Below are 18597 nucleotides of genomic sequence, written 5' to 3' on the forward strand. Positions count from 1 at the left end.
AAGGGATTTTCATGGCCGTTGGTCTCAGGGGCAGCATTAAGAGTTGTGTGACCTGCAGTGTTCTGAGCAGACTATTTCTTTTTTTATTTTAATTATATTTTTTATTTAATTTTTTAAAGTTTATTTATTTATTTTGAGAGAGAGGGAGACAGAGAGAATCCCAAGCAGGTTCTGCACGGTCAGCGCAGAGCCCGACGCGGGGCTCGAACCCCTGAACCGTGAGATCATCATCAGACTATTTCTGAAGAGGGCTGCTGTGCTTCCTGCTTCTAGCACATTAGCTCTCAGAATCCTTGCCCTTCGCAAACCTCACTTTCCAGCCACCCCTTGATCCTGGGCCATTTACATCTGTGCAATGAACCCTTCTCGCTGAAGGGTTGGTGTATGTTGCCTGAAGGTAAGAATCCTAACTGATGCCTTCGTTTAACAACAGTTTTCTTTGTGGCTTTAACTGAATTTTATAGGTGGGGAGTTCCAGTTCCAAATTCATCCACTTTGTAGAAAAGCTTCCAGCCTCGGGTGAAGCCTTGGGGCCTGGAGTTGGGGGAACTAAATTTACTCCCCACTTCCGCAACCATTTAGCTCTATGATTTCCGCCAAGTTGTTTAATATCCATCTCAGTTTCTTTGCCTATAAAATGGGGTTAGGAACGTTTTCTGCTCAGGGCGAGAGTGTGTGGCAGAACACCGAGATGCAAAACTGCCACATAAATGATAAATGTGCGATATAATCATGTGGATCATCCCTGAGTAGAAGACGTGGATTTAATCCTTCAGTGTTGCCACTTTATTCTCCCTCCACTCAGCACATGCTCATTACTGACAGTGGGATTCATGTATTCATTCTGGAGATATTTATTAAGTGCCCACTATGTGCCTGGCACCGGTTTCTAATTAGCATTTTTATAAGGAATTTATCATTTGTGGTGCGTCTGTCATCTTCTTCCAATTCTACTGAACACGCTACTCAGATCTCTATGCCTCCAGGGGGAAATCATTGACTAGTTTCCAGGTGTCTTGCCTTCTGTGCCAAGAGTCATTTTTTTCCCTCCTCTTGAGAGAAAGAATTGATGAAAACAAGGGCAAAAAGGAAGCAGCCTTTCTTTCTTGCAATGCCCTTCCTTTTCCCCAAAGACAAAATTTCCACTATGTAAGTGGCTTTCGTGGTGCCATACTATCCCCAGCATCTTTTCAAGGTGTCCGTGCCGGTAGCGGGGGAGGCCGTGATTAGCAAGCAGTAAGACCTTGATGTCGGTAAGAACTGGCAGAACCAGCGAAGGGGCAGATGAGCATTTCAAACATCAGCCCCTGCTGATCCTCCTTTTTGGGCTAAAGGGAAAGAAAAACCAAATCACAATACCGTGAACACTTTGGCAGCTAGAAAAAGGCACAGTACAGTAGGAACTAACCTCACCTAATGAAATACTCCTTCCGACCATCAACAACAAGTAAGGAAAAAAGGTGAGGTCTTCAGTTTAGTAAGTGAACACAATGCCTATGGCCTAAAATCAAATTTATGTGATGCGCATTGAAACATTGCATGATGAGCAGTGCATAATTCCAGACGATGGCTGCCATTAACAATAATGACTTGGAAAGCTTGGCAAGTGGGGTTTATCTGGAAGGTGCCAAGGATCCCTGATTCTGGTAGGAGCCTGAGTAGACCTTTCTTTCCCCAAAAGTGAAATCAGTTTTGCCGGGATATGTATTTGCCTGCGTTAACAGAGCTATGAAATTATACTATCTCCCAGGGCTAATACCCAGCTAATTCCTCTGAATTGGGGGTGAGAACTGAGGTGAAGAGCCATTTTTAATGTCAACTATTTATAATTCTTAATGTTTATTTATTTTTGAGAGAGAGAGAGAGAGAGAGAGAACGAGCAGGGGAGGGGCAGAGAGAGAGAGAGAGAGAGAGAGAGAGACAGAATCTGAAGCAGGCTCCAGGCTCCGAGATGTCAACACAGAGCCCCACACGGGGCTTGAACTCACGAACTGCAAGATCATGACCTGAGCCGAAGTCGGACGCCCAACCGACTGAGCCACCCAGGCGCCCCAACTATTTATAATTCTTAAGAGAACACAAAAAAGGGGAAAGTTTCCTTGCTGCATAATTATTCATGGTGATTCAACATTTCTGGAGTGCCCGCTCTAGCCCACACACATAGGGATGAACACAAGGCTAATATCGAGAGGGGCCTTGTGCCTCTGCTCCGCAAAGCTGATTGTTTTATGAGAGGTGGATGAGCCTTCCTCTGCTCCACTAGCTTCAGTTTACCACTTGAAAGCAAGCTTCTGGAAAATGTGATGCACAGACGTGTGAACTCACAAATCTGAGAACCAAACGGGACCTTGGAAATCATCAAATTCAGCCTCTCCTGTCTTCTCCCCCTCCCCTCCTCCCGCTCCACTTTTTTTTCCTAGAACTACAAAGCGAGGGGACCTAAATGAGTACAGAGATCATGACAAATGTTACACTGGAAACGAAGACTGAGAATTTCAAAATTCTCCCCCCTCTGGTATATTGTCTCTCCATTACAGAACAGACAAACAAACAAACAAAGAACCATTTGAGGATATAGCACCGTTTACATACCAAATCACGGTGGCTCTATCAATCTAGGAGGTAAGGTCTTTACATCTCCTTTATTATGAAGTATCTTGTTTATTTACATAGACTGCTGTCTAAAGTACTGTGGAGGGGAGGAAGGGACAAACAAATGCCAGTTTCCAGAAAACATCTCTTGTGAGAACAAACAGGGAAGACAAGCCTGGAGAGAGTGAGAGAGGCAGCCTCCTGAGAGAGGCTCAGTGGGCTTGATGACCTTGATGTTCATGCTATAGTTGTTATGGCAACAGGCAAGTGAAATGATGGTTGCTAAGGGACACTGAACTGAAGCAATCTCCTTCACTTACTGGTCACTCCACTGTGGAGCTCAGAAATTCACCCGGAGCCAGGATGAGTCAGCAAAACAAATTTGAAAGATTGAGCTAAAATCGGGCTATATTTGGTAGTATTTGTTCTTTAAGAAAGTCCCAAGGTTTTGGAAAGGTTGGGGTGATTGTTTTAAAAGCCTTAAATGACTTAGATGTAGTAAAATCTTCAAACGGAAGGATGGCTCATGTCGCCACGCCTGCCAACCTCCCCACACGCCAACGCACTGTTTCATTTATACACAGATGATTTTTGAAACAGGTAATGTATTCATAGGGTAAACCTTTGTTTCCAGAAAGGTCCGCATAATTGGCAACGAGAGAGCTTAGGCTATACCTGAAAATAGCTGATGGGTCATTAAGTAGAATGTTTCCCTTTATCACCTGGGAGAATGGTCGGTGACTTCTGTGTCCATTTTCCTGAGTGGTGACCCCACCCTTCCTCACATCTGTCAGAATCCAGGGTGCACAAGATGTTTGGTTGACCAAAGCAGAGCTGGGGAAAACATGGATACCAAATGACAACAGGAGAATCACTTGGCCCTGTGTTTCAATGCTCAGCACAGAGACCACGTGCCTAAGTCATGTGGAGACCTTCTCTATGTAGCACACAGTAGGCACTCTGTATATTTGTTAATTGCCGGGTGGATGACAGAAAGGGGCAGACTACTGTATACATACAGCCTGTGCATGAGCGTTTTTGAACATCAGCCGTGTGCTGAGATACCCCAGGAACGGTTCCTGTCCTTTACCCCTTCTTCTAGGACTGTCCCCTCATGCCTCTTCTTTGCTTCCTCAAGCATTTCCCAAGCATGTCCTATGTGCCAGGCACCCTGATAGGTGCTGTGGACACTGAAATAACTCAGCATATGCCTGTAACCTTCAAGGAGCATATTCATAGTGGGATCCTGGACTTGTGAACGACCGTGACAGTGTGCTAAGTGCGTAATGGAGGCATGAAAGACGCCATGGAAACGGACAAGAGCTGGCCAGGGGGTCTCAGGTTAGCTCTCCGAGGGGCTTCCTCATCTAGTGCCCTTAACAATGGGTATGCATGGACGGGCACACTCTTTTCTCTCACGGGTTTGTGAAAGAACACGTAGATGTGAAGTTTTAGTCATTTGTGACAGGCAGCTCCCTGGGGAAGCAGATGGTAAGGTAGAGGTAGGCACGTAAGAGATTTATTGGATATAATACCAATGAAAGATAAGAGAAAGGAGGGAAGAGTAGTCAGGGAAAGCCTCCCGACCATGAAGTAGGGCTGACATCTATGCAAGGTGAGGGCGAAGGAAAGAGAAGGAGCGTGAGAATGTAGGACAGGAGTCCTGGCCAACCAAAAGGGAGCGCTCAATACCGGGATTACCTATACAGGCATCCAATGTGGGTGAGCCCTGTGCTATTGCTATGTTCTGTCATTGACTGGGGTGTATCTGAGAAGTGGGTGGCCTCAGCTGAAAACTGAAGCAGAGTCTGAAGACATCCACAGGTGGAGACTTACAGTTAGCTGCCCTCCCTGTGCCCTGTTCTCTCTATTGCGATCAAAAACACATAACATGACCTTACTGTCTTCACCATTTTGAAGTTCACAGTAATGTTAACTCTGTGTGCATCGTTACACAGTGGATCTCTAGAACTGTTTTATCTTGCAAAATAGAAACTCAATATCCATTGAACAACTCCCTTTTCCCCCTTCCTTATAGCCCATGGCAACCGCCATTCATTCCATTTTTGGTTTCTAAGTGTTTGACTATTGTCATATGAGTGGAATGATGCAATATTTTTCTTTTTATGACAGACTTGTTTTACATAGTGTATTGTCCTCAAGGTTCATCCATATTGTAGCCTGTGTCAGAATTTCATAATTTTTCAGGCTGAATGATATTTCGTTGTGTATATATATATACCACATTAAAATTTTTTAAATGTTTATTTATTATTGAGAGAGAGAGAGAGAGAGAGAGAGAGAGAGAGAGAGAGAGCATGAGCAGGGAAGGGGCAGAGAGAGGGGGAGACACAGAATCCGAAGCAGGTTCCAGGCTCTGAGCTGTCAGCACAGAACCCGATGCAGGGCTCAAACTCACAAACCATCAGATCATGACCTGAGCCGAAGTCGGTCGCTCAACCAACTGAGACACCCAGGTGCCCCTATATATACCACAATTTTAATTCATCTGTTGATAGATTTTTTTTTAATTTTAATGTTTATTTATTTTTGAGAGAGAGAGAGAGAGAGAGAGCACGTTCATGAGCAGGGGAGGGGCAGAGGGAGAAGGGGACATAGAATCCAAAGCAGGCTCCTGACGCCAAGCTGTCAGCACAGAGCCCTATGTGGGGCTTGAACCCATGAACTGTGAGATCATGACCTGAGCCAAAGTTGGATGTTTAATTGACTGAGCCACCCAGGCACCCTAATCTGTTGATGGATATTTAGGTAGATTCCACCTCTCGGCTATTGTGAATAATGTTTTGATGAACACAAGTGTGCAAATCTCTTTGAGATGCCACCTCCTCTTGAAAAGAGATTTGAGTGGTACAGCCCCATGAGTGCAACAGTATTTGAGTTCACATCTCTATTTGGATGATGGTCATAATGCATAAATGGAGATGCCCATGATTGAAATGTTTGGGAAAAGCCAGATGATTAATATAAGGCTATCATTTTAATATCTAAGGGTTTTCTCATAGCTACTTTTGGGCTGTTCCTTCTCTTGGAAATTGTCCCTCTTTACATACAAAGAATATGACACCTTACAATTCATGATTGTGTTACATAATTATGGTCCTTCATGAGGAGATTGGATGAGGATATCCACCTGAGTGAAGTGAGTCCTTCCATTGGTTGGGCTCAGCCAATCACATATTTTGGAATTGGAATTGGGACAAGGGAATTTGGAATTGGGACAAGGATGATAGTGAGCTAGTTAGTGGCACCGGAAGTGGGAGGCAATAAAGGAGTTCAGGTAGTCATGTTTCAGTTTTCAGTTTTGAAGAAGCAGAGAAAGCAGACTTTGAGAAGAATGTGCAGACAGAGGGAGAGAATCAGAAGTGAGAGACCAGGAGGCGATGTGGTGGTAAAGACTGGAGAAGAACAAACAGAGAACATGGCTTCCTCGGTTTGAGCTAGCTTTTCTAGTTCTCCATTTCTCAGCAGCCTTGAAATTCCATAAGATACTCTTGGTTCTTAAACCAACCAACCAATGAAACTTCCAAAACCCCAACTCCTTTCATTCAAGGGAGTCTGAATAGGTTTCCATGTCTGGCAACCAAATGACTTTGAATGTTGGCTAAGATAAAATTAACATTAATTGTGTATATTTTTTGGTTCACAGCACAGAGCTTTCACCATGTATCTGAGAGAAAGGTGAGCTGGTTATGAAATGCCACCATTCATTTGTGGATTAGAGGAAAAGATACTGGTTCTGGACTCACAAAATCTGAATTTTAGTTCCTCTTCTGCTACTTTTTGTCTGTGTGACTTTGGACAATCTCTTTTTCTTGGGGCTGAAGTTAACACATCCTCACGATGAGACTTGCTCCTGGTTTATATTTATTTTATTTTATTTTATTTTATTTTATTTTATTTTATTTTATTTTAATTTTTTTTAATGTTTGTTTATTTTTGAGAGAGAGAGACAGAGTGTGAGTGGGGGAGGAGCAGAGAGAGAGGGAGACACAGAATCCAAAGCAGGGTCCAGGGTCCAGGCTCTGAGCCGTCAGCCCAGAGCCCAACGTGGGCTTGAACTCATGTACTGTTGAGATCATGACCTGAGCCGAAGTCGGATGCTCAACCGACTGAGCCACCTGGGCTCCCCGCTTCTGGTTTAAAAAATACTATGTTTTGGTAGTATGCACACTGCAGTATGTGTTAATGGGGTGCGATAATCTGCACAATAAAGACATGAAAGTGTGCCATTTTTCGGACGCATGGCTGGTGGGAAGGCACAGGGATTCACTGGTGCTTCATGAAAGACGACCAGACTGAAATCTATATTTAGGCTTGCATGCAGTAAATACTATACACATCTTTCACTCTGTTCAAGACCATTGCCATTTCCTTATATACCTTGTCTTCCTATTATGATTATGTCCTTAATTTATGTTAATAGTATGTTAATAAATATTCACAAAAATGTCCCAAGTATGTGGCGCCTCGGTGGCTCATTCGGTTAGGTGCCTGACTCTTGATTTGGGCTCCGGTCATGATCTCACAGTTTGTGAGATCAAGCTCCATGTCGGGCTCTGCATTGACAGTGTGGTGCCTGCGTGGGAGTCTTTCTCTCTCTGTCTCTCTCTGCCCCTCCCTAGTTTGTGTTCTCTCTCTCTCTCTCTCTCAAAATAGATAAACTTAAAAAAATGAGCCTAGTGATACTAGTGTGCCTAGCACTGTGCACAAGAAAATGAAGGACAAATGATCCCTTACTAAATGGCCACTGTGTGACTAATGATAGAAGTTATTTCAAATGCTTCATTTAATCTCACAGTAATTTTATAAGGCAGGAACTTGTCCTTTTATAGATGGGGAATCTAGGGCTCATAAGAGTTAGACAACTTGTCCAAGGTCAGCCAGCAAGGAAGTGACAAAACAAGGACTGAGCCCTATGTGTCTAGCCTTTCAACTTCCTGGGTGCTGGTAGAAATCCAGATGGAGCCCTGACCCTCTGGAAGCGTATCTGTAGCCTGGGGCAAAGTAGGGTGGGTTGGAGAATGGAAATGCCAGGAACAAAACACATCCATGCAAGGAATTCCAGGAGATGGATACCTGACGCCGTGAATCATGTTTGGTGGGCAAACTGTAATCTTGAGTAGCTCAGAGAAGGGTCAACGGGGGTTGGAAGATTGTCAAAGGACGTGATGGAGGGATGAATCTGGAAGAGTTATCTCTCATCTCCAAGACAGTCTCCCCATTGGTAAAGTGGGAGTAACAGTATCTGTTCTGCTTTCTTTACGGTAGTTAAAAAATGTTATTTATTGATTTTTTATTTTTTGAGAGGGAGACTGAGAGTGAGAGCACATGCAGGCCCAAGAGGGGCAAGGGCAGAGAGAGAGGAAGGGAGAGAATCCCAAGCTGGTCTCTGCTCAGCCTAGAGCCTGAGTTGGGGCTCAACATCACAACTGTGAGATCATGACCTGGGCTGAAATCAAGAGTCGGACGCTTCATTGACTGAGTGAGCCACCCAGGCGCCCTTCTTTGTGGTGATTTTGTGAGATCCAACCAGTTAAGGCACTTTGAACTACACAAGTGCCTGTAAATGTGAGGGACTGGTTTTATAAATAAGAATTTGTAGAAGTGATGCTGGTAGAGATAGAAAGGAATTCCAGGGAGGGAGAAGAGCATGAGGATACAGAGAAGATCACTTCTTCTATCTCTCCCTCCCTCCCTGCTTCCCTCCCTCCTTCTCCATGTCCCTTCCTCCCTGTATCCCTCTCTATGTATCTCCAGCTCTAGCATTTCTAGAGATATATACACAGAGAGAGATACAGAAATATATACCTATAGATACAGGAAGGAGTGCGATGTACAAGGGAGAAAGGGCAAGTGAAGGGCTGAGTGAGGGTAAGGAAACTCACCTGACTTCATAGGCATTCTCTGGCATTTAAAAAATAGAACTATAGATTGTAAACTATTTGCTAATGGCAGTATCTGATCTAATGGGGAAAAGTACTTGGACAATTAGTGAACATATGTCATTTGCTTTGATGACCGAGTATCCAAGCCCTGTCTATTTATGACAGACTCCCCTGTTAAGGAGAGGAAAACTTCAACATAGGTTGAAGACAGAACCCTGAGACAGACATTTGTCTGTAGGAGCACTCTTGGGAACAACACCTGTAAGGGAGTGAGGAAAACAGGACCAGGAGACAATGAACTTGAACTCTGATATAAGTTTACACCAAATGTCAGCCAACGCCATGCAGAGCTCTGAGTCTGGGATGGCCCTTCAGGAATGTCCCAAAATGAGGCACAGGGGCCTGGCCTTTGTGTTCCTGTATCCACCAGGCATTGAATAGAGGATGCTCCCTGTAGAGGATGTGCCGTGGATGAGGTACCTCCTCCCAGTGGGAAATGATTACTTAAGAGGGATTCTGTGGGGCATCTTCAGGCAACAACCCCAGAAGCTTGGGGATGAGGGCCTGGGTCCTGAAGGGAGGAGCTTGCACTGTACCATAACATTCGTTCCTGGGGCCAGTTTTCCTGTCTCCATGTTACCTGGTTCCATGTTACCTGTGCACATGAGCTAGCTCAGCCCATCATATTCTGTCGCCAAGGACTTTAAATCTTGAGAGAAGATGCCAAGAAGGTTCCATTAGCATTCATAGGTGGCAGCAGCAGCAGTAAGCATGGCTATCTTTTGAGGTTTGTGGCAGTAGTAACTGCCCAAAACACTTCCCAAACCCAGCTTCCCAGTGTCTCATGGCTCCTTAACATTTTCTAATCCTTGTCCTTTGGATCTCTGGTTATTTCTGTGAGTTTCCGATTTCTGTCCAAGAAATTCCATTCTACCTCTAGACACTGAGAGTTGGTTTTGGCTTCTTGGAACTATGAATTCTGATTGTTACAGAGAGTAAGTGACAAAAGAGAAAGAGGAAAGAAGGAAAGCTGAATTCTAGAATAATGCTTATTACCTATACTAGTATTAGTATGAAGAAATACCTTTTTAATAGGATATGGCAGTAGTAATAATGAGTCGATTTTAATTTTCCCCCAGACTTCACTTTTTTAACCCCAAATATCAAAAATGTAAAACTATTTACACACACACACACACACACACACACACACACACACACACACACATAAAAGAAACTATAGGGCACCTGTCAATTGAGTGTCCAACTCTTGATTTCAGCTCAGGTCATGATCTCCAGGGTCATGGGATCGAACTCCATATCAGGCTCTGCTCTGAGCATGAAGTCTACTTAGGATTCTCTCTCTCTCTCCCTCTGCCCCTCTCCCCTGCTCATGCTCTCTCTCTCTCAAAATAATTTTAAAATGTTTAAAAGCAACTATATAAATGAACAATTAGATGGATCATGTTTGGCAGAGAGGTGGCATCCATTATACATACACCTCTTTTGCATCCTCAAGCATATTTGCAAAAATGAATGAGTTTGCAGGGGATGAGTCTGATCAAGCCTCCTAATTAGTTGAGAAAAATGGAAAGCTGCCACAGGGCACATTAAAAGCTCTGACTGGACCAAGATGGGTAACATCAGATAAAGCCTAGAAGTTGGTTAAGGCTATAGTGCCGATTCTGTCAAGGACTCTGGGGGAAAAATTCACAGTTCAAAGCTGGCGAGTGCGTCCCAAACATGAGGTGAGATGGGGATACCGGTGGTCCTTGGGGCAGATATCTGGAGGCAGCAACTCCCAGAAGCCATTCCAAGATGTGGAACGCAAGGGTGAAACACAGGAGGGTAGCTTAAGTATTAGTGACAGCATGTTTGGGGTGTTGAAATCTTTGACTAATGGCTTAATAAATCATGAATTAATAGTGAAATCTCCAGTGGGGCAATCAAAGTTCTCAACCAATCAACTTATATGTAGATAGAGTGCTCCCTGGGTTAGGTCATTAAAACTGTTAGAATGTACTTAGCAAAGCAAGTGGTGCTAAATGTGAGACTAAATTGCCTTGCCTTGTTGACTGGATTGAAGGCAAATCAGCTCAAGTGGGTCCCCCGCCATCCAAATGCTATTCCTTTTGGAGTGTGCCTGTTGATAGAGGAAATGGATCCCAGCAGGAGCAGGTCTCCATGTATTTAATCTCTCACTGCCTCTGTAGCAGCATCTACAGCCTTGAGACAGTCAGGGTAAAAATTGGGGTTTTTGTTTTCCCAGTTTCCTGAAACAGGGTAAAGGGGATAATGTGGACAACCTCGAAGAGGATGTCAAACTTTCTTTTGGGGGAGGTGGTATTGCATGGCATTGGGCTTGGAGTAGGACAACAATGCTCTTTGGGTAAGGTGGTCAGAGAAGAGCTCATGGAGGATGCCATATTTAGGGTGAGACCAGGAAGACCAGAAGGAGCCAGCCCTACAAAGGGGTTGCGGATGAGACTGGGGGCAGTAGGAAACAGTGTTCCAGGCAAACTGAGCAACTGAAAGGTGGCCAGCATGGCTATAATGAGTGAGTGGGGGAGGATTGTGGAGGGGCAGCGGGGAGATTGGCCATCCAGACACAGTTAGAGCGTTGCAGGAAGGGGCCTGTTATGCTTCGCCATCTGGACCATGATGCAAAATTTGGATTTTACTCAAAATACAACAGGAAGTCATTGAATGGTTTTAAAGAAAGGAGTAAAGGAATCAGATTCCTATTTATACAAGTCTCTATGGCCTCTACAAGAAGATATTGGAGTCAGGCAAACCAGTGAGAGGGCAATTACAAAAGTCTAGGAGAGGCAAAATAAACAAACGAACAAACAAAAAGTCTAGGAGAGGAATGGTCATGGCTTGTTCTAGGGTGGTGGTGACAGCGGAGGTCCAGAGAGGCTGATGGTTTAAGGGTATAATTAGAAGACAGGAACAAGAGAATCTAGTGATGGTTTGGCTTGTGGAAAGGGATAGTTAAATTGGGAGGAGTCCAGAATAACACCCAGGTTTCTGTCTTGAGCCATGAGGAGTGTGCATGTATAGAGTCATTTTCTGCCTTCACTTCTAGCTACGGGTCTGGTTTCATTCTGAAATTTCATTACCTTGAGTTCTTGCTTACCCACGGTCTCAGTCACTGCTCTTCTTCACCTCATGACTGCTCAGTGTCCAGAGGGGGGAAGAATAACTCCTCACCTGAGCAAGTTGTGGCTTTTGCCAATAGAATTGAAAATGGAGCTCCTTTTTGGTTATCAGCACCATGTGACTAGCCTCTCTCACATGCAGTGTGGAATTCTTGAATGATTTAGAATCGGCTCTTCCTACTCAGCCCTAATATGAATGCAGTGCCTGTTGATTATCTCAGACACAACTTATTACCCTGAATTTAAGACTCCCTCCTTCAGCGCCGTTTCAATTAATGTGGCGATGAGTGTGCGCATTAGAATGGCCAAGCACGGCCAGGATTTAATTGATTTAATTTGCATATCTCATTCTGAAAGAATTATATGTTGTAAATTCACCCACAGGCAGAACCTGACCACTGCTGCCTCCTTTGTGAATGCGAAATGAGCTTTCCTGAAGGTTTTCCCAGACCTGGTCACCTTTGGATCGCTTGACTCCTAATGTTTGCTCCATGTTTTCAGAGGAGAGTTTTAAGTTCTCTTGGGAAGTGAATGCGAGTTTGGGGGGGGGGGGGAAGGCTATGAGTATGACTAGGTTGCTTATGAGAAGAGCAGGTGCCAATGAGACTGGCATCATATCTGAGCCATCTCCGAGGGATCTTTTGGGGCCTGCTGCTTTGGGAGCTGAAATCAGAGCAGATGCTTCTTTGATGGAAAGTATGATGGGAAAGAGACTTATAGTGTTTTTCCAGGTGAAGGTATATTTCTCAGAAATCCAGATACCTGCTTTAATACCCCTGGAAGTTTTAGGATATGAGAAAGTGTAAAACACAAACTGAGGGAGATCTTTTATTTCATAGAAACACATGCATATGAGTTGTACATATAGATACACATAAATACATATACAGCTTGTAATTACCAAATATGCACCACCATATCAGCTGACGTAATATTGAAATATTTCCATCGCACTTGGTAAATAGCTGATGCCCTCGAGGGCCCCTCTTGCCACCCTCTGGGACTCTTAGTCTCCCCATGATCCAGTAGCTGAAGTGCTAATACCTGGCTCTCGGAGGGTGCATCCAGTACACGTCCCCAGCCCCACTGCCAGCATCCTTTCTGATTGGTTTGTGAATTTATAGGTTGTTAGTTATTTTGAAAAACCATCTGTGTGTTTTGTGTTCATGTATGTGTGTGTATAATTATTTGGCATCTGATCTTATGTTGAAATTTCTTTCATTGATTTATTCACTCAACATATCCCACTACATGTGGGATACTGTGCTAAATTCAGGGGCTATGAGAGTGAGTTAGATAGTCTCTGTGTTCAAGAAGTCAATGGGTGGAGACTGGCACATATGTGTATAAGTATCGTGATAGAAGCAAAGCGAATTATATGATCACTGGGGTGCCTAATCCAGCCTGGAGTTACGGTGAAGTGAATAGTCAGGGAAGACTTCTTAATGGAAATGATAATTGAGCAGAGTCCTGTAGGATGAGTGAGGATTACCTTTATGAAGGATGGAGATGAGAAAGGGTATCCACTAGGCTTCCCTGGCAGGGGGCGTTCAGAGGAGTGGGAGAAGAGAGTGGGTCCAAACCTGGTGCTAGCAATGATTGTTATTGATTGTTATTCTATAGGCACAGCATTCCTCCTGCTAACAGGACAAATCTCTTTCTTTTGCGTTGCTGTTCCACAGTCAGATTGGTAGTCTGAATGAAGTCTGGCTAAATATATATATACACACACACACACACACACATATACATGTATATATATATATATATATATATACACACACATGTATATGTGTGTATATATATATATACATGTATATATGTGTGTGTGTGTATATATATATATATATATATATATATATATATATACACATTTTTTTTTTTTCTCTCTTGGCTCAGTGATTGATTCAGTCATGGGCTTGGGACCCAAGTCAATCCATTAAGAGTTAGCCCCAAGATATATGATGGACATATTGGGAAAAGGAGCTTTCTCTCTTTCTGCTGCTCTTGCTAAGTAGATCAGCATCTGGTGGTCAACTTGCTAATGTGAGTAGAGCCAGCCACTATTCTGGAAAGCAGAGTTCGAACATGACAAAAACCGATTCCTAATGGATGTCATCTGAGCATCTGAATTCCACTGTGCGCCCATAGACCTCTTGGCTTTGTTAGTTACACAGATAATAATACCCCTTCCAGTTTTTCTCAAATCAAGGAGAGATCATTCCATGTGCATGTGAACAGACCCAAATATTACATCTTATCTGGCAGAGTAAGCCATCAGGATTCTTGGGAACAATACAGATTAATAGGCAGGTGGGTGTTGACTTTGCCAAGAATATGAAGATGGAAATGTCAGAGAAATGGATGGAGAACATACACAGTTGCTTGCGCAAAGAGCTCTCTGCCAAGGCAACGTGTTGTTTATTCTCTTAATAAAGTCTGAGAGCAGAGTCACCTTTGCATAAGTGACCAGGCACACAGACTTCTGTTTTGCTTGAAGTTAGTCATATTCAGTCTATGTAGTCTGCTTTCCATTATTTCATTTGATTAAAAACACTTCTGTGAAATCAGCAGTTCAAAAGGAAATGTTAGTGAGGCATTTTCCTTAATACTATTGGGTCTGAAGTCGTGGGTTTTGACTTAAAAATGTTTCACTGTAAAGCCTTAAAACACTGTACTTTCTTCCTCCTTGCCTGATATCAGTTTGACGGGGAACACTTCATTTTGTCATTTGTCCTTTGGATTTCATGGCAAGCTAACTGAATAATAATGGGGTCGTGTCAACAATAACAATATTGGTCGCTTACTCCATGCCAAAGACTATTCAAAGCTTTTCATATGCAACTGGCCTATGAGGATGGCAACCATCATTAACCCATTTTATCTTATATATACAATTTCAGTTTTGTCTTTTCTTTAAATTTTAGAGAGAGAGAGAGAGAGAGAGAGAGAGAAATCAAGTGAAGGGGAGAGGGAGAGAGACAGACAGACGGACTCTCAAGCAGGCTGCACGTCCAGTGTGGAGCCCAATGTGGGGCTCAATCCCACAACCCTGGGATCATGACCTGAGCTGAAAGCAAGATTCAGATGCTCAACCAGCTGAGCCACCCCAGCGTCCCAAACCCATTTTAGACATGAGCAAACTCAGGTGTAGAAAGACTTAAATGTGTCCCAACTCATCAAACTAGTTAGTGACAAAGCTGGGCACTGAGCTCACGTTTACTCCACTTTTGTGGGGAAAAAAATCTTTTTTTATTATATGCACCCATATGGAAAAAACAACTTTCAAAGGCCTAGATATTTATGTTCTCTAACTTTGACTTTATATGGCTTTTAATTTCTTAATCCTTGGACTGTTCCATTGCTCTGTACGTTACTTTCATGTCAACAATTCACAAGGTCTCTCATTAACAACAAATAATAACTGTCTTTTTTCTTGGCAACTCTGATGACCAGTCTCTCTCACCTTCCCCCTAACCTGTTCAAAGTGATTGCCTTCTACGGATCATTTTGTGTGATTTCTCATACATTGCAACCAATATTTTATTCTTGGCTGTTTAATAAATACAATCAACACCACAGCCCTTAGTATTTCGTGGGACCCCCTGTCTGACTTCTCAGCAGTGATGAATGTGTTTGCCAGAGGAACAGCCCGAAGGGACTCTATTTCTTGTAGAATGGAATGAAATGTCCCTCCCCCACCCCCCGCCCCTATAACGCCAAACCAGAAAAATCTGGGACTTCTCTTGGTGGTATTTCATGATTTTTCACTGCTCAAATGGCTTTAAGCTCTGTGATTGGATTATTGCCCCCTCAGTGTTGTGACAAAAGCAAATAAAGTGAATGTGAGGAGACCCATGTGAGACCAGATCAGATTTTGGGTAAGTATTCAAAGTGGGCATAAACTATTCTGGAGGAGTGTTTTTTGTTTGTTATTTATAGTATATTTATTCATTTGCAATATGAAAGATGATCAAATCTCTTAGGTCTTTAAAATGTAATTTCTTTGCAAAACATGTCTGAGTCGAGCCCCCTCCTTACTGTTTTTTTTATTCATTGAGAGAAAATTGTTTTCACCCCAAACACGCATTTTCTGCCCTGCTGACTAAAAATGAAATATGACAGGAGGAAAAAAAAAAACGCACCAGGCTTCCTGGGAGAACCATTCCAGAACTTCTCAGCTTGTTAGGAGTGAAGAGAAAGCAGAGCAGTTGTCGTAATGAAGTCATTTCTAGCAGCTGCCTTATGTGTGAGACCTGCCTGTCTTACCATAAAAAGAATGCTCCTTGACAGGAGAGTTTGTCTGAGGAAAGACAGAAGTTCTTAGCCGTTAACTTCCTCAAAATGGTTGGTTTATTCCTTAAATGCCCTTGCGCTGATTTTCTACTTTAGGGTAGAAGAGTTGGAATCTTTTATACGAGTTTCTCATTTTCTTTTGAGTCTCTGTATAATCTGAGTGAGACTGTGTTTGAAAAGCTATCTCTAGATGCCAGAAAAGTAATATGCCCCCGGATTGTGGCAGATTTTGTAGTTTGGACCAACCCATCTGCTAATATAATATATATAAATATATATATTTATATATATAATATATAAATTTATTATATATATAAATATATATATTTATATATAACATATAAATTTATTATATATATAATATATAAATTTATTATATATATAATATATAAATTTATTTATTTATTTATTTATTTATTTATTTATTTATTTATTTTAAGGCTTAAGAGCGCTAAAAAGGTTATGAAAAATTTGGGGGACAAGATGGAAGAGATAGAAGCCCTCGAGAGAGGTGAAACCAGTATTTTTTGGCTGCTTCAATTCTGGTTGCCCTCATTGGTTCTGAAGGGAGTACCTGGATGTTTGCACACTGACAGCCTCGTGGGGCCGGGAAGACAAAAGTTGGAGTTCAGGACCTTCCAAGAGCAGAGAAGTTGTTAAAACACTATGGACTGGGCTGGGCACATAAAGAGCCCCTCCTCAATTAGACCAGGTAAACTGGGAGTAAACCTGGCTTCTTAGAGTCTGCAGTTCATCTTCGCCTTATCTGGGTGGTTCCTGAAGTTACACAGAGCTGGTTCGAGATTCCTCCTGCTTGCGGTTGTGACAAAAGTAAACGAATGATTCTTTTTGGGAGAAGGTAACATGATGCGAGTTCTCAAATTATTTCTGTGGACACCATTTTAACGTATAGGCCATTACATTTATATCCACAGAGAATCACGCAGACAAGGAGACTACACGTGACTAATTACAGACAGAACAACAGACAGTTGAGATAGGCCCTACCCAGATGTTGCAAAGATCAAACACATATTAAAACAGCTATGCTGAAAAATGAGAAGTCATGTCAGGAAACTGGGAAAATGACTCCACGGATTTTAAAAAAGAACCACATACAAACATGGGAATTGAAAACTGCAGTAATTAAAATTAACATCTAAAGAGATGAGTTTAATAACAAATTAGGTATGGACGAAGAGAGCAGTAGTGAGCTGTAAGATGTCAGAATAAAAATGTATATCTCAAACTGCCGGGGCCCATCAGGAATGGGATGAGCTCGTGAGAGGTCTAGAATAACTCTACTGAGCTAGATTCCATGATCCCACCCTTTATGTGAAGAATTCAGAAGAAAGTTTTTGTAGAACACTGTTCAGAAATTAGAGTGGATCGCTGTATTTATTGGTCAGGGGCCAGCTGCAGATAACAGAAGATAACCCACTTGACTTAAATAGAAAGGGATTAAATATACAAAGAGGTGAGGACTTACAAAACCCTTGGAAGGACTGAAGGAACAGGCTGTGGGCTGGGCTTTCATGGAAGATTTCCAAACATACAGTGCGCAAGAGGTTTACCAAGGGAGCGACACCCTCTGCAATGATTAGAGCCACACCACAGATGTTGATTCCAAGACCGAGTTGCCTTGGTGTGACCCGTACCAGCAAATTATTTGCCCGGAACCCTTTTTCCTGCTACCTGTGAAGCTGGGGACCGTCTATAATTGTCTCGCCAAAATGCCTCCACGAATGCACTTGCCAGAATAAACAACATAAGCTGCTAAATTTTGCATGAGTATGTCTGCTGGCAGGAGCTGCCCTGTGCACATCTGAGCTGTAAGGGAGTCTGGGATGGGTGGGTTTTTTTTTAGCTTTCCAGCCTCTGGCATCCAATAGGGCATGCTACAAGGGGGTCGGAGCAGAAAAATGTGAGCCCGTTGCAAAATCCATCACATTTGTTGTTTTTGTTTGCCTGGTACCGCATCATCCTGTTTCCTCTAGAAACAGGACTTTTTTATTTTATCTTTTTTCTATGAGGGAACAATTTACTCAGTCGTAGACACTGACTCACATCTGCCAGTTAGATGAACCTGTCTCTCTAGAGTTCTGCAAGACTCTTCTTCAAGGCTCCTCCGCTAAAGCCATGAAAAAGGCTTGTTTCTACTACTGATAATTCTAAACATAGAGGATGTGAATGTGAAGGCCACCAGTGATGGATGATTTCCCATAAAGAGAGGGCGTATCTGAAAATGAAACTAAGCAGATTCAGGAAGATCTAAGAAATGGAGGGTGATACAGATTTTTTTGATGTTGCTTGAACCTCTGGATCAAACCTGTGCCCGAGGCTCTTAACCTTTGGTTAAGACCTTTGGTTTCAACCTTTGGTTAAAACCTCCTCAGTTTTATGGTTCTATAAATTCCCTTTTGCTTAGACTTGTTCTGGTTGGATTTCTGTCATTTGCAATACAGAGTTCTGACTCATAGTCATGTGAATTAACCTATTTTGATGTGCCTCTTCCTATATTTATAGATGGAAACCATCTCTCTGTATAAAAACGATCACAACGATGGTAGCAGAAGTCCACAGAAGTCCACATTTCATTGGTAAAGGCTTTGGGGGAGGGATTCTGAGCGCCTCACTTCAGG

The sequence above is a fragment of the Puma concolor genome, chromosome A2 (genome assembly GCF_028749965.1).
Source record: "Puma concolor isolate L17-30 chromosome A2, mPumCon1.1.hap2, whole genome shotgun sequence".
Classification (NCBI taxonomy): domain Eukaryota; kingdom Metazoa; phylum Chordata; class Mammalia; order Carnivora; family Felidae; genus Puma; species Puma concolor.